Source organism: Castor canadensis, chromosome 3 (genome assembly GCF_047511655.1).
Source record: "Castor canadensis chromosome 3, mCasCan1.hap1v2, whole genome shotgun sequence".
Classification (NCBI taxonomy): Eukaryota; Metazoa; Chordata; class Mammalia; order Rodentia; family Castoridae; genus Castor; species Castor canadensis.
The window spans coordinates 185,309,886-185,324,937 of record NC_133388.1 but is presented as its reverse complement, the minus strand read 5'-3'; the positions used below and the strand labels follow the sequence as shown (position 1 = coordinate 185,324,937).

Sequence of the window (15,052 nt, the reverse complement as noted above, 5' to 3'; positions counted from 1 at the left end):
TAGTTTTGCTGGGTAGAGTATCCTGGGGTTGAAGTTATTTTCATTCAGTGCCAAGAAGATCTCACCCCATGCTCTTCTTGCTTTTAATGTTTCTGTTGAGAAGTCTGCTGTGATTTTGCTGAGTTTACCTTTGTATGTTACTTGTTTTTTTCTCTCTTACCGCCTTCAATATTCTTTCCTTAGTTTCTGAACTTGTTGTTTTAATGATGATATGTCATGGGGTAGTTCTATTTTGCTCTTGTCTGTTTGGTGTCCTGGAGGCCTCTTGCATCTGTAAGGGAATATCTTTCTCTAGATTTGGGAAATTTTCCGTTATTATTTTGTTGAATATATTACGCATTCCCTTCGCTTGCATCTCTTCTCCTTCTTCGATGCTCATGATTCTCAAGTTTGGTCTTTTGATGGAGTCGGTGAGTTCTTGTATTTTCTTTTCACAGGTCTTGAGTTGTTTAATTAATAGTTCTTCGGTTTTTCCTTTAATTACCATTTCTCTTCAAGTTCTGAGATTCTGTCTTCTGTTTGTTCTATTCTGCTGGATTGGCCTTCTGTTTTGTTTTGCAGTTCTGTTTCGTTCTTTTTTCTGAGGTTTTCCATATCCTCGGTGGTTTCCTCTTTAATGTTGTCTATTTTTGTCCTGAGTTCATTTATGTGTTTATTCATCGTGTTCTCTCTTTCACTTTCGTGTTTATATAGTGCTTCTATGGTTTCCTTTATTTCTTCTTTTGCTTTTTCTTTTTTTTTTTTTTCATTTTTCTTTTATTATTCATATGTGCATACAAGGCTTGGTTTATTTCTCCCCCCTGCCCCCACCCCCTCCCTTACCACCCACTCCACCCCCTCCCGCTCCCCCCCTCAATACCCAGCAGAAACTATTTTGCCCTTATCTCTAATTTTGTTGTAGAGAGAGTATAAGCAATAATAGGAAGGAACAAGGGGTTTTGCTGGTTGAGATAAAGATAGCTATACAGGGCATTGACTCACATTGATTTCCTGTGCGTGGGTGTTACCTTCTAGGTTAATTCTTTTTGATCTAACCTTTTCTCTAGTACCTGGTCCCCTTTTCCTATTGGCCTCAGTTGCTTTAAGGTATCTGCTTTAGTTTCTCTGCGTTAAGGGCAACAAATGCTAGCTAGTTTTTTAGGTGTCTTACCTATCCTCACCCCTCCCTTGTGTGCTCTCGCTTTTATCATGTGCTCATAGTCCAATCCCATTGTTGTGTTTGCCCTTGATCTAATGTCCACATATGAGGGAGAACATACGATTTTTGGTTTTTTGAGCCAGGCTAACCTCACTCAGAATGATGTTCTCCAATTCCATCCATTTACCAGCGAATGATAACATTTCGTTCTTCTTCATGGCTGCATAAAATTCCATTGTGTATAGATACCACATTTTCTTAATCCATTCGTCAGTGGTGGGGCATCTTGGCTGTTTCCATAACTTGGCTATTGTGAATAGTGCCGCAATAAACATGGATGTGCAGGTGCCTCTGGAGTAACAGTCTTTTGGGTATATCCCCAAGAGTGGTATTGCTGGATCAAATGGTAGATCGATGTCCAGCTTTTTAAGTAGCCTCCAAATTTTTTTCCAGAGTGGTTGTACTAGTCTACATTCCCACCAATTCTTTTGCTTTTTCAAATTCTCTATTTTTGTTGTCTTGGAATTTCTTGAGTGTCTCCTGTACATTTTGGTTGACCCTATCTAGTATCATCTCTATAAAATTCTCATTGAGTACCTGTAGTGTATCTTCTTTTAGATTATTCTTGTGGGCTTCATTGGGTCCTTTCGTGTAGTTTATCTTCACTTTGTTGGAGTCTGGATCTGAGTATGTGTTTTCTTCATTCCCCTCTGGTTCCTGTACTAATTTTTTGCTGTGGGGAAACTGGTTTCCCTGTTTTTTCTGTCTTCCCGTCATTGTGTTTGGTGTTGTTACTGTCCCTGTACTGTGTGCAATTAAGTATTTTCTAGCTTGTAATAATAACAATGGTAATATTTAGAATGGAAGGGTGAGCTGAGATGGAAAGCAAGAAGTTAAAGAAAAGGGGAAAACAAATACACAGACAAGATGGAGAAAACAGAACCAAGGTATCAGACAAGAAAGTTTCAAAGGTATAAACAGGGAGTGTTAGTGTACTAAACAACAGTAAGCTGAACAGACATTAGAGAGACAGAGAGAGGATTGAAAATCAAAAATAAAAAAATAAAGATAAGAATAAAAAAAAATAAGTAAATGAAAGAAATATCTGTGTATAAAAATGAATTAAAATAAAATGAAAAATAGAAAATTAAAAAAAATACCAAAAAACCAAAAAACCTCCAAGTTCAAATGCAATGAAGTTTCAGTCTTAATAATTTGGGTGTCTGTCTCAGTCTCCAATCCTGTAGATGGTGCCTCAGATGTTGTTCTTTAGTTGTTTCATCAAAGGAGATGCATAAAGTAGAACAAAACTACACACCCACACGCACAAAAAAAAACCCCCACCAAGTGTCCCAAGTTCAAATGCAATACAGTTTCAGTAAGTTTTTCAGCATGCAGGTGTAATTCGGTTGTTCTCTCATCAAAGGTAGGGAGAAAAAGAAAAAAAAGAGTCTGGAGACAGTTCTGAGAATGGTATCTGCAGCTGTGGCTTGCCTGCCCACTGCTGTTGCTGGAGGCATTGTTTATGCAGATCTCAGGGGTGAGCTTAGCACTCACCTGGCCCTGCAGGCTTTGTTTGCTCAGAGTCCTCCTGTGCTGGAGCCTCTGCTACAAGCTTTCCCCTTTCCAAGCACTGGGAAAGGTGACACTGTCCCTGTGTTGTCAGACCTGCGTGTTTATTTACAGTTCATGTGGGAGGTGGGTCTTCCCCCCTTCCTGTGCAGTTCTTCTCCCACCACCACTTTTACAAGCTTTCCCGCTCCTGGTTGCTGGGCGTGCGCCCCCACTCCCGCCAGAGCCTCTCCTGCCCGCCTGGCTTGTTTATTTACAGTCCCGGGAAGGATTCCCTTCCCCCAATCTTCAATGCTCAGGGCGCCCCACCCTCTTTCCCACGTGTCTTATTTATTCTTATTGCTTATTACTCAGTTTCTCTTTTTCCCCCAGGTGGAGGTCAGTCTGTCCAGGGGGCTATGCTGATCTGGCCCAGGCTTGTCTGTGGGAGTACCGCGGTACCGTGAAGCTCACCTGATCCGCATCTTCCCAAGCCATCTGGGCACGGGCCACTGGCGGCCTGGGGGCCCTCCTGGTTTCTCCATTTAATGTGAAGTGGAGATTCTCTGCACCAGCTGGAGGTGTGGAGGGGTCAAAGTTATGCCTTTTGTCAGTGATTATACCTGCAAAGTGTGTCTCCAGTGTGTCTCCAAGATTTCACTATATGAGGCACGCTTTCTGCTTCCTCCCTCTAGCCGCCATCTTGGAATCTCCCTCACTTTTATCTTGTGATCAAAGTTCAATCCCCTTGTTGTGTTTGCCCTTGATCTAATGTCCACAGATGAGGGGGAACATACCATTTTTGGTCTTTTGGACCAGGCTAACCTCACTCAGAATGATATTCTCCAATTCCATACATTTAACAGTGAATGATAACATTTCATTCTTCTTCATGGCTGCATAAAATTCCATTGTGTATAGATAGCACATTTTCTTGATCCATTCGTCAGTAGTGGGGCATCTTGGCTGTTTCCATAACTTGGCTATTGTGAATAGTGCTGCAATAAACATGGGTGTCTGCATCGGTTATGTACGTGGAATCATACAATGTGAGGTTCTTTTGGCCAGCTGCTTCCACTTAGCCTAGTGTTTTCAAGGTGCATACCGTGCAGTATGGATCCATTCCTTATTCCTTTTTGTAGCTGACAAATGTTTCCATTGTGTGGGTCCATCACATTTTGTTTATTTACTTATCAGTTGGTGGACATTTAGGTTGCTTCAATTTTGCAGCTTCGTAAATAATTCTGCTATTAACATTATTGCACATGTTCTCATAGGAACATAATTTTCAGTTCTCTTGGATAGATATCCATGAGTGGAATGCTTGGGTCATGTTGTGTGGATTCAGTGTTGATTGCAGAATTTACACTCTTATAGAGTTGGGTTCATTCTATGGTTTCTGAGGGCTCAATCATGTGCTAGGTGGTAGAGATTTAGCAAAAAACCAAGTTAATTAAAAAAAAAAGGCCTGCCCACAGGGATCTTGCATGGTAGTTGCAGGAGACAAATAATATACAAAATAAAGGAGTTAACATATAGTGTGCTGGATGGTAGTTTGTATGTTTTGGGGAAAAATTAAACTAGGGAAAGGAAGGTTGCAATTTTCAATGTTGTTTTTAGGAAAAAGCCCTACTGAGAACAGGAAAATTGGGCAAAATTTGAGGGCAGTAAGGAAGAGCATTTAAGGTTTAGAGAATGACAAAGAGAAAGATATGAGGAAAGGAGGCTAGGGGGCTAACACAACAGGAAGAAGGCCAGTGTGGCTGGAGTTGGGGGAGTAGGTGGGCTGAGGAGGAGAAGCAGAGGTAATAGAGGCCAGGTGAATGGGGTCTGGAGACCATTGTAAAGGTGTGAGCTATGACTCTTAGTGAGATGGTGGTCAAGGAAAAGATTTGAGCCAGGAGTAATGTGACCTGGATTACATTTCTACACACTCCTGGCTAGTATGCTGAAAATAGACAGAAGAGAGGCAAAGACCTACCAGACTCCAGGGAGGAAGCTAAATGAGGTTGCAGCACAGAATGGATAGACAAGGAAGTGCTGGATTCTGGAAAGAGCGTCCATTCATCCAAACTTATTTATAGAGCACCTATTATTTCCCCAGAATCATTATAGATGCTGAGATTTGATAGGGAACATGTATTTGTTAAAATACACTTAAAATGAATACTACACCATTTACCACTTCTTATTCACAAATTGAACCTGACTATACATAGATCATCTTTATTTTTTGCATATTAAATTAATTTAACAGAATTTATAAAATGCCAACTGTATGCCAGGCCCTTTGATACCTGCTGATGCAAAGGTGTATAGGACACTGTTCTGCCTTCACAATCAAAATAACTGAGCTGCAGAATCATGAACTAAGTAAATGGTCTCAGCGTTTTAAGTCACTGAAGTTTTGGGAGGTTTGTTTTGCAATATATGAAATTGATACATAGGTGCTTAATAAATTATTTATTTATTGAAGAAATTAAGGACAGAATGCTATGCTAGAAAGTTTTTCCTCCTCATCCATCTTGACCTTGGCATATATAGTCTCCTCTTGTGCTTCTCCCACAGAAGAGGAGTTGGTGGTGATCAGCAGTTTGCTGGTGGGGAGTTCCTGAGCTCTCCCCACTCTCTGTGGGAGACGAGAATTCTACTACTGAACCATCAATGCCTTCTCCCCACTCTCCGTAGTGTTGTGAGCTCTCGGGATGTAAAAGACACCAGGTAAGTGGGAGAGGGCTTCCCAATAGCATCCATCTGTCTTCTTGAAGAGCCCATGTGCCAAATGGTCATCCTGAGTGCCTGGATCCAACGCTTCATCATCCATGTGGGCCCAGAGCACAAGGGTCTCCTGGTGTCAAGTCTGGAGTCTTCAGATTATTTTTCAGTGTTGGCATGGTGAATTATTACCCCCTTTCAACCATGCTAGTTCACTTTACATCTTACCTTCATAACAAAACTGGCCTCCTAAGTCTAATACAGGTTTCTCCATGTAGCATGATACTAGAGGAAGCTGGAATGAGACAGTGACAAGGTCTTGAGAGCTTCCCCCTCTCTCCCACATACTCAGTAAGAGGTTTGGGTAAAGTTGGGACAGCCTCTTCTTCCCAAGGTCATTATAGCCTAGTGACCTTGGCTTTCAACAGGAAAATAATCTGTATCAAGGACTTCTACTTCTTCATGGGCCACCTTCCCTGGGAGCAAGGACCTGATACCTCAGATGCTTTGGCTCACCATTGAACAAGGACAGTTATAGAGCCAATGAACTTGTTGCCCACTATTTCCCACTCTGTGTCAATCACTTTTATATCATCTCCTAAATCCTCATGATAACCTTATGTGATAGACATTTTTTGGAGTATAGCCCTATAGATGAGGAAACTGAGGCTCAGAGAGGCAACTTACTCAGAGTCACAGAGTCATGAAATGATTGAGTAGGGATCAAGACATCAAAGTTTGTCTGTGAATCTTGTGTTCCTCATCATAATTGCTTATTTTATTTATTTGTAACTATGAGGGAGAGAATAAGCACATATAGGGTGCAGGTCTAACCTACAAATCTCACACCAAGAATAAGTGCTTTTAACTTCATTTTACAAACAGTGAAACTGAACATTTTATGGCCAGACTGTGATGAATGGTGGTGGGGGGGTGTTGTTAGGAAATTCCAACTTGAACACATCACATAGATGAAGCATGGACATATTTGGAGGTAACTACTATGAGAATATGATTTCTTTTTGTTCCTTCTTTTGTTTAGATATGATATAAAGTTGTTTTGTAGAAAATAGCTTGTTCAGTGTACATATTTCATGTTAAATAGCCACAGCCTAGAGTCAAAATGCCATCAATCTCAAAATTGTTGTCCACCTCGGCCATTATTGTAAGCGTTATGTCTGAGCTTTTTCTGACAAATCAGAGAAAGAAAAATAGCTCTATGGAAGTTCCTGGCTCTCCACTTCAAACTGATATTTAATTGGCTTTAGAATTCTTAAGAACATACTAAGCATTTTGCACAATTCACACTACTACACTGTCCTTCAGAGCAGACTTCTCTCGACTCAAGAAAGCTTGGCACTTCAAATTGTTTCAAGCGCTCTTCTGGGCAGTTATTCCAACTATAATGATACATGAAATTAAAACTTTTAACTTATTTCTTAGTAAGGATATATTTTGTGCATCACTTCTAGAGAATAGTATACTGGGAAGAAAATAATAAAAAAGATGATCGAGATGGAGGTAAGTTAAAAAATGGGAGAACTCATTTCCTGTAAAGTCTACATTCTTAATAACTGCTCCATTCCTTTTGAATCTCATTGTACCTTCGTTTGTTTCACTCATATTCTACTAACTTGTTCTACTTTTTTTCTGGCTAAAGGTAGACATATGAACTCCTCATCAGTTAGAAGAGCTCTATTACTCCTGTTTTACCCTCTCTTTGTTGAAGATGCTGGAACAGAATTACTTGTTAGGATTACCCCATTAAAAATAATGATAATAATAGCTATCACTTACATTGTTGAAAGCATAGTATATCTATATGAACTTGAATTAAACCTACTAATGACTGCATGAGATTATTTTTGAGCTCATTTTTTAGGTGAGGGAACTAAGATACATAGAGCCTCACTTATTCAAAGTCATGTGGGTAGTAACTGGCAAAGCTGGGACTTAAACCCTAGTACTCACCATACTACATTCTCCTCTGTTGAATGGCATTATTGTATTAAGGAGACCACCAATGAGCCAGTCTCTGATCAACTCCTTGATTTGAACCCCTGTCCCCTTTTTTTTTTTTTGCCACCTTTTATACGTTGTCAAGTACACGGTTTAAAATGTTTCCAAATTAGAACCCTTCCCTGTTCTCTCTTTGACAGCCCGGTGTCAACACTCTCAGCTCCAGGAATAGCTCTTGGAACGTTCCTACTGCCATTGCAAAAATATTCTTTGCTCCCTCCTCCACTGGCTGGTTTCCAAGTCTTAGGTTATGGGTTTGGGAGTCTGAACAGTATGAACTTCTGGGCTAAGACACAGTTTGGAGGTCCAAAGCAAGGGTTGAATGCAGAAGGGGGCACAGTCATATCACCCATGCACCCCTGGACTCCCCCTCCCAAACAGAAGACTTACTCAGTGTCTCTCCAAATGTTCAAATTGCTCGTACAAAATTTAGCAGTGTTATTTACTCGAAGTAGAAGCTGAAATCGTCATGCAGGCATTGCTCCATGGAGAAAAATCTGTTCGTGACCTCTCCTCCCCGAGCTGCCCTCTATTAAACTGTGCTATGTTAAGACAGTCACATCACCTCTGGGTACTCAGCTTTCTCACCTGTGAAACAGAATAAAGTAGCTTTCTTATAGAATTGTTCAAGCCTTCTGTCGTATATTATAAATAAAGAATATAGCTGACAGCCTGGTGTTGAGTAAGCAGGCAGCAGATGCTCCCGTAGCTCCGTTTGATGGTGTCTCTGTCTGTCTTTGCACACACAGATCAATAGCCTTTTTCTACTCTGAATATTTGCTCACATAAAAAATGGCTTATGTTTGCAATAGTCCAACTGTTCGAGGGGACTGGGGGAGAAGGAAGAGGAAAAGAGATGATTGAGAGTGAATAACATTGAAATACATTGCACCTGTGTAAGAAGAAGGTATAATGAGACACACAGAAGCTGTTGAATAATAGGGGGAGTGGGGAAAGGTTAAGGGAGAGTAACAGATGGGGTTAATCTGATTAAAGTCCAAAATATTCATGTGTGAAGTACTGTGGTTCAACGTCTTTGAAGAATGAATATACACTTATAAATGAAGGACAAGAATTCCTTCTCTCCTGTAAGAGAGCAGATAGCATTGGGAAGGGAAGGGTAAATGGAGAGGGTAAAGGAGGGTGAATATGGTCGATGTACTTTATATACTTGTATGAAAATAGACCAAGGAAATCTCTCAAAATCATTTTATGTAGCAGGGAGGGAAATGAGAGAGAATGATGGTGGGAATGAACCTAACCAATGTACACTGTGAGCATACATGGAAATGTCACAATGAAACCATCTGTACAACTATTACATGCTGTTTGAAATGTTTAAAAAATAGCTCACGAGAAATGGGGTCTAGACAAATGCATGGTGGACTCACTTATTTCCGCAGGTGTTCCTTGTGTGCCTAGAATTGCTGGAAGACAGTTGTGAAAGATAAAGTGGCAGACAAGGTTATTCTTGCACACAGAAAATTTATTCTCATAAGGGAAATAATGAGAAAAGAGTCTTTGAAAACTTGGTAGCAAATCGATGGAAAAATGAGGTGAATTGTGTAAATGAGTGATTGCTGTGTTTCTCTCATTTGGATTGCTCCCAATGTGGACACTTCAATCTAGTCAAACACATGTCTAAATTTGACTTGTCTGGTATCATGGTTTCCATGTCTACTTTGCTGAATAGACCAGGACTAACCAACAGAGGTACAATGTGTGCTAAGTACGTCATTTTACATTTTCTAGTTGTTTTATTTAAAAAAGAAAAAGAAACAGATGAAATTAATTTTCACAATGTATTTTTCTACTCAATATATTCAAAATATCATTTGTTTGATTGGTAATCAATACAAAAATTGTTAGTATAATACTTTACATACTTTTTTTTCATATTAGCTATTCAAAACATAGTGTGCATGTTGTACTTACAATACATTTCAATTTGACCTGGCCACATTTCAAGGGCTGAGCAGTCACTTGTGGTCAGTGGCTCCTTCACTGAGTAGTGCACAGTTAGCTGGTCATTTCCTCAAAGGAAGGGGCTATTTATTCCTCTTGTGTTTCCTGTCTATTCGTCTTTATTCCTAGGGCCTGCCTTATGCCATTCTGGTGATCAATGCTTCTTTTTTTTTTGTGGTGCTGGGGATTGAAAGCACATGCTTCAGCATGTAAGCACTCTACTTCTGAGCTACATCCCCAGCTCTGGTGTTCCATGCTTTTGCCACATGGATTTGAGTTTCATTTCTACTCTTCCACACAGGCCATCTTACATCTGTACTTTTCACGCCATGGTTAATTGGGTGTCGCTGTCTTCATTTCTCAAAAGTTGCCTATTTGTTCTCTCTTATCACCATGAACAACCAGTTGGCATCTTTCCTTTGGTTATGGTGCTCAATGCCAGTGTGGCTCAGGGTCTCCCACCAGATGGCCTTGGCCTGGACACTCCACTGCAGGACTGGAACCAGTTAAAAGGAGAGTGGTAGAAGTTTGCAGGGGCAGAGATTTCCTTCCTTCCTTCCTTCCTTCCTTCCTTCCTTCCTTCCTTCCTTCCTTCCTTCCTTCCTTCCTTCTTTCCTTCCTTCCTTCCTTCCTTCCTTCCTTCTTTCTTTCCTTCCTTCCTTCCTTCCTTCCTTCCTTCCTTCCTTCCTTCCTTCCTTCCTTCCTTCCTTCTTTCCTTCCTTCCTTCTTTCCTTCCTTCCTTCCTTCCTTCCTTCCCTCCTTCCTTCCTTCTTTCCTTCCTTTTTGTTTTCTTCCTTCCCTTCCTTCCCTTCCCTTCCCTCTCCTTCCCTCCTCTCCCTTTCCCTTCTCGTCCTTTCCTTTTCCATGACACTGGGGAATGAACGCAGTACCTCACACTTCCTAGGCACGCACTCTACCATCTAAGCTACAACCCCAGCCCTTTTGTTTTTATTTTGTTTTTGAGATAGGATTTCACTAACTTTGCCTGGGCTAGTCTCAAACTTTCCATACTCATGCTTCCACCTCCTGAGGAGCTGGGATTACAGGTGTGTACCTCTGTGCCTGGCTTAGAAGTTGGATTTCTGTGAAGAGGTTGAGAAAGTCGGGCATATGATCTGCAGAGATGGCTGAGCCAGAGGAAATGATCAGACTCAGAGCGTGCTGAGGACAGGTGCCAATCACTGTCATTGTCTAGGAGGCAGGGGCTCCATCTCTGGCAGCACCATAGAATTTATAAGAGAAAAAATTTGGCTGAAGAGAATAAAGAAGAGGGCTGTGAACCCTGAGCAAATGACTGAATCTTTCTAGGCTATGGTTACCTTACCTCTAAAATGGGAATAAAGTTTCACCTGTAAATGGTGTCCCAAGTATTAAAAGTATTTATAGTCCCCACCTCTGTGCCTGGCATAGATTAAAGTGATTGCATCCCCACTCAACCTCTTAGAACTTATGCTTACAGCGCAGGCATAATGGTAGCTAAAATTTATAAAGGGGACATTTATGCCAGGCTGTTTTAAATACATTAAAATATTGTCTTGCTTAAGATTCATTTCACAACAGTTCCAGACATAGATACTATTTTATACAGCTTTATAAAATTTTTGGCAGTACAGGGAGTTGAAGGCACATTTTCTCCAATTTTAAACATGAGGTAAATGAATTATAGAGATGAAGAAACTCATTGAAGGCTGAGTGTGGCTTAACTGGTAGAACACCTACCTAGCAAGCATGAGGTCCTGAGTTCAAACCCCAGCGCCCCCCTCAAATGTGTTATGAAACTCACTGATGTTTTAACAACCAGTAAGAGTCAGGGTTGAGGCTCAACCCCCACAGTCTGGGACCCTAGGTTCTATACTGTGCAACTCTGTGAATAATGTATTGATCTCAGTCTTCCTCACTCCATCACAGCAGGAGTCTTACTCCTGTGGGCCCCAAAAAGGTGGCTGTTTGAGGTATATATAGGTCATCCCAAGGTCAGGACTGAGCAGAAATGGTCTTTCCTTCTCTGAGACCTAGTTGAGACACTCTTCCCATTAGGCAGAAGTCAGCTTCCCGTTGAAGATAGCCTCATTCATGGCTGGGCATGACAGTGCGGGCATGTGGTCCCAGCACTGGAGAGACCGAGGCAGGAAGATCCAATGTCTAGGCCAGCCTGAACTACGTAGTGAGACCCTATCTTTAAAAAAAAAAAGGAAGGAATGAAAGAAAGGAAGTAGCCTCATTTGACTCTGGATTCCCTGAAAAGCCTGGTGTCTGGAGAGACTAGAGGTCAAATGGACCTCAGAGGACACAGAATGAGAAGTGTGCATTGTGTGCTGACTGACAGAAGTTAGGGACTCTCGGCCCATAACTGTAGAACCCAGTCCCATAGCTGGGCAGCTTATGGACCGTGTCAGAAGGAGAAAGCTTCTGGATGTCCCTTACTTCATCTAGAAAGAGCTGCAACACTTTCAAATTTGAACAAGACTCATTTGTTAAGAGTTCTAAAAACAGGTAAAGACAGATGGTGTTGAGAAGGTTCAGAAGGAGAAGACAATTCTGGCTGGGGAGGCCCAGGGAAAAGAAAGAAAACTTACCATAGTAGGTGGCAGCCCATTCTGGCACTTCCACATCCTCTGTTTACTTCAGCATCATGGCTCTCATTAATTCTTCCTGCCTGTTCTTTTTAATAAGTGAGAAACAAAGTCAAATAGGACATGTAAATCAGAATCCAAATACAGGTGAGACTTTGTAGCTCAAGTTCTAGTGTACCACACTGTTTTCACTGGGGTGGACAAATATTGTTCAAGTGTGTGCTTTGCATGAGACTCAGCAATGAAAACAGAGATTGAATCTGTTTTAGGAGGAAATCTTTTTTCTTATATTTTCTTTAGGCAGTACTGGGGATTGAACTGAGGACTTTGCCATTGCTAGTCAGGTACTCTGCCACTTGAGCCATACCCTCAGCTCTATTTCTTATTTTCTGTTCAACTCTTGAGCTGGCTTTGGACTTTTCATGACGTCAGACTCTTCAACTAGTTTCTGTGCTCCTTAACATCTGGGGGACAATACTACTTATAGTATGAGATAATAAGACAGTTATTCTACTTTTGGAGGAAGTCTCAGTTTGGTGTAACTCAACAGTTCTCCAACATTTGCCTCAGTCTTTCTAAAGGATACAGAAGAGGGCTGAAATAGAGCTTTTGGTGGCTGTGTTGCCTCTTTGAAATTTAACAACATCCCTATATTTGCATAGTATTTTCTATTTAGGGCAACTAATACTTATTTTTCACTTATTGTAATATCATTTTCTTGTACAGTTAGTCAATCTAAGATAAAAATGACTCAGTTACATGTGTTACATTACATGTGATACACAGACTTACTACAATTGTCAAGGTAGTCCAGACATGACTGGGGCTTGGGAAGCACTGACCCAGGCCTCTTCTGTCCTTTCATGGTGTGGACGAGAGTGCCAATGAGGGCAAGTTTCTTGTTTGCCTAAACATCACTGTTTAGATTCACTGTGAAGCAAGATTTCCACTAGAGTTCACCTCTGCCCTCCAGCATTATGTGTTCTTGGGCTGGCTTCATATTCTGGAGGTGGAAGTAGGAATAGTAGGGGTGGGGGAACAGGTTGCCACCTCCTCAGATTCATCAGCATTCTTTCTCATTTGGGACTGACTCAATTTTCCCCACAGAGTGGGTTAAAGTGGCAGCTCTTTTGAACTAGTATGTCACAGATTCCATTAGAGGAATGGTGTGGCACTAGCTCCCAGACAGTGAACTTTCTCAGGTGACTCTACCCATAATGTCTGCTTTTATCTCACGGATGGAGTTAGGTGTATTAGTGACTTCCAAAATGTAAGAACAATATTGGTTCAATTTGCCCTGCAAATGGATGCATAATTGTGAACATATTTGCTCAGTTTCCAAATTCTTTTTAGTATCTAAACATGGCTAATTAGAAAAGTTAATTGCATCTTTTTACTCTAGGACCTAAAGTTACCTAAGGTTTAGTCTAGGATCCAATGTTTTATATTAGCATTGCCTTACAGAGGAGAGTCAGCAATAGTGTAGGCTTGTGGACTATATGGTTTCTGTGGCACAATTTGATGAGTATTGTAGAATAAAAGTAGCTCAAACAATATATAAATGAATGATTGTGGTAGTGTGTCAATAAAACTTTATTTACAAAATCAGGTAATAGGTCAGATTTGGACCTTGGGCCATAGCCGTCTAAGCCCCATCCTAGAATGTATTTATTTTTCTACCTGTTCATTTATTATACATGTATACAGACATGTACACTCATATCCTCAGTGACTGTAAGAAGCAAGATAGCAAGACAGTGGTTAAGGAGGGCTTGGACTAGCACAAGCTTTCTATATGATCTACTTAATGTCCTGTGAGTTATAAAATGAATGAAAATATGCACATACCTTTCAGGACTGTTGTGAATATTAAATGAGATACAAATGCAATGTGCCTGACATTACACGTGGTAAGAACTCAGTGGATATATCCCCAACTCTGATCTCTACCCTTCCCCCAGCATAGAATTAAACCATAATCATAGCATCTTCTTCCTCACTCACGTTTACAAAGTCCTTGTAGAACAATCTCTACCACCCTGACGTGAGCCTGGGTAGTGCAGATGCAATTTTTCTCAGGTGCAATGTGTGGCTGTTCTTGGCTTTCTGGCCTGCTCTTCTGAGTTTCGGGTGTGGAGAAAATCAGGCAGCCTTTTCCAGGATTTCAGAAGAAAAGAATTTCTAGGCAGACTGCCTAAAAGCTACACTGTGTTCTTAGAAAGCAGCTGTTGCATCTGTCAAAAGTTGACTACATGAGAGCTTTGGCAGGAGAGATTCTGTGAGGACTGACCTTGAGTCTCAGGGCTCTACAGGCTGGGAATGACAACACTACCATCAAAGACCAGCCAGTGTGTTCCAAAGATTTGAACCTGATAGAGCTTCTGCCACTTCTTGTAGACTGGGGCCCCCTTACTTCTGTCCAGTCCAAAGCTAAAAACAGTGAGAAGGACAGCAGAGAAGTCAGGACTTCTTCAGAAGGTGACTTGGGCTTCCTTCCTTCTACTCTCCAAACTTGCTGTCTTGGGGGTCATTGGAAATTAGAAATTAGACCTGCACCAGCTTTGAAAACACCTTAATCTAGCTCTTTCAATTTCTTTAAAAAATTTAAAAGAATTTTTTTTGGGATGCGGTCTCACTATTTAGCCCTGGCTGGCTCCAACTCAAGATCTTCCTACCTCCACTTCCCAAGAGATGGGATTACAGGTGTATGTCACTGTGCCTCACCTGTCTTCTTTCTAACAAAGGAGGCTATAGCACAGGAAGGGAATGTCACTTGCCTAAACTCATGCAGTTGTAATACTAAAGGCAGTTCTGGATTTCCTAGTTTGGGGCTAGAGTCACAAGTATTTCCATTTGTTTTCAAGAGTTTTATAACAAAGATTGAATGCTGTAGGAGGAACATTTCTCTTCCCAGTTTGTAACTTAAATTATCAGGCTGCCCTCTATATCTTTATGTATTTATAATTCACATATATTTATATACAGATACATGCGTTTGTGTGTATATATATATGCACACATATATATTTATTTTACTCATTAATTTATTGCTCATCTATTCCTTATATATTGAGTATCTTTTAAGTTTCAA

General features: G+C 40.8%; 1 long non-coding RNA gene across 1 annotated transcript in view; it reads left to right on the top strand.

Annotated features, from left to right (window-relative positions):
* The first annotated feature begins 5,263 nt into the window (after nt 1-5,263).
* LOC141421381 (uncharacterized) overlaps nt 5,264-15,052 on the top strand; it is a 46,674-nt gene continuing 36,885 nt past the window's right edge. Inside the window, exon 1 of the long non-coding RNA XR_012445970.1 lies at nt 5,264-5,410. This is a non-coding gene — a long non-coding RNA (uncharacterized lncRNA). The remainder of the gene's footprint in view (nt 5,411-15,052) is intronic.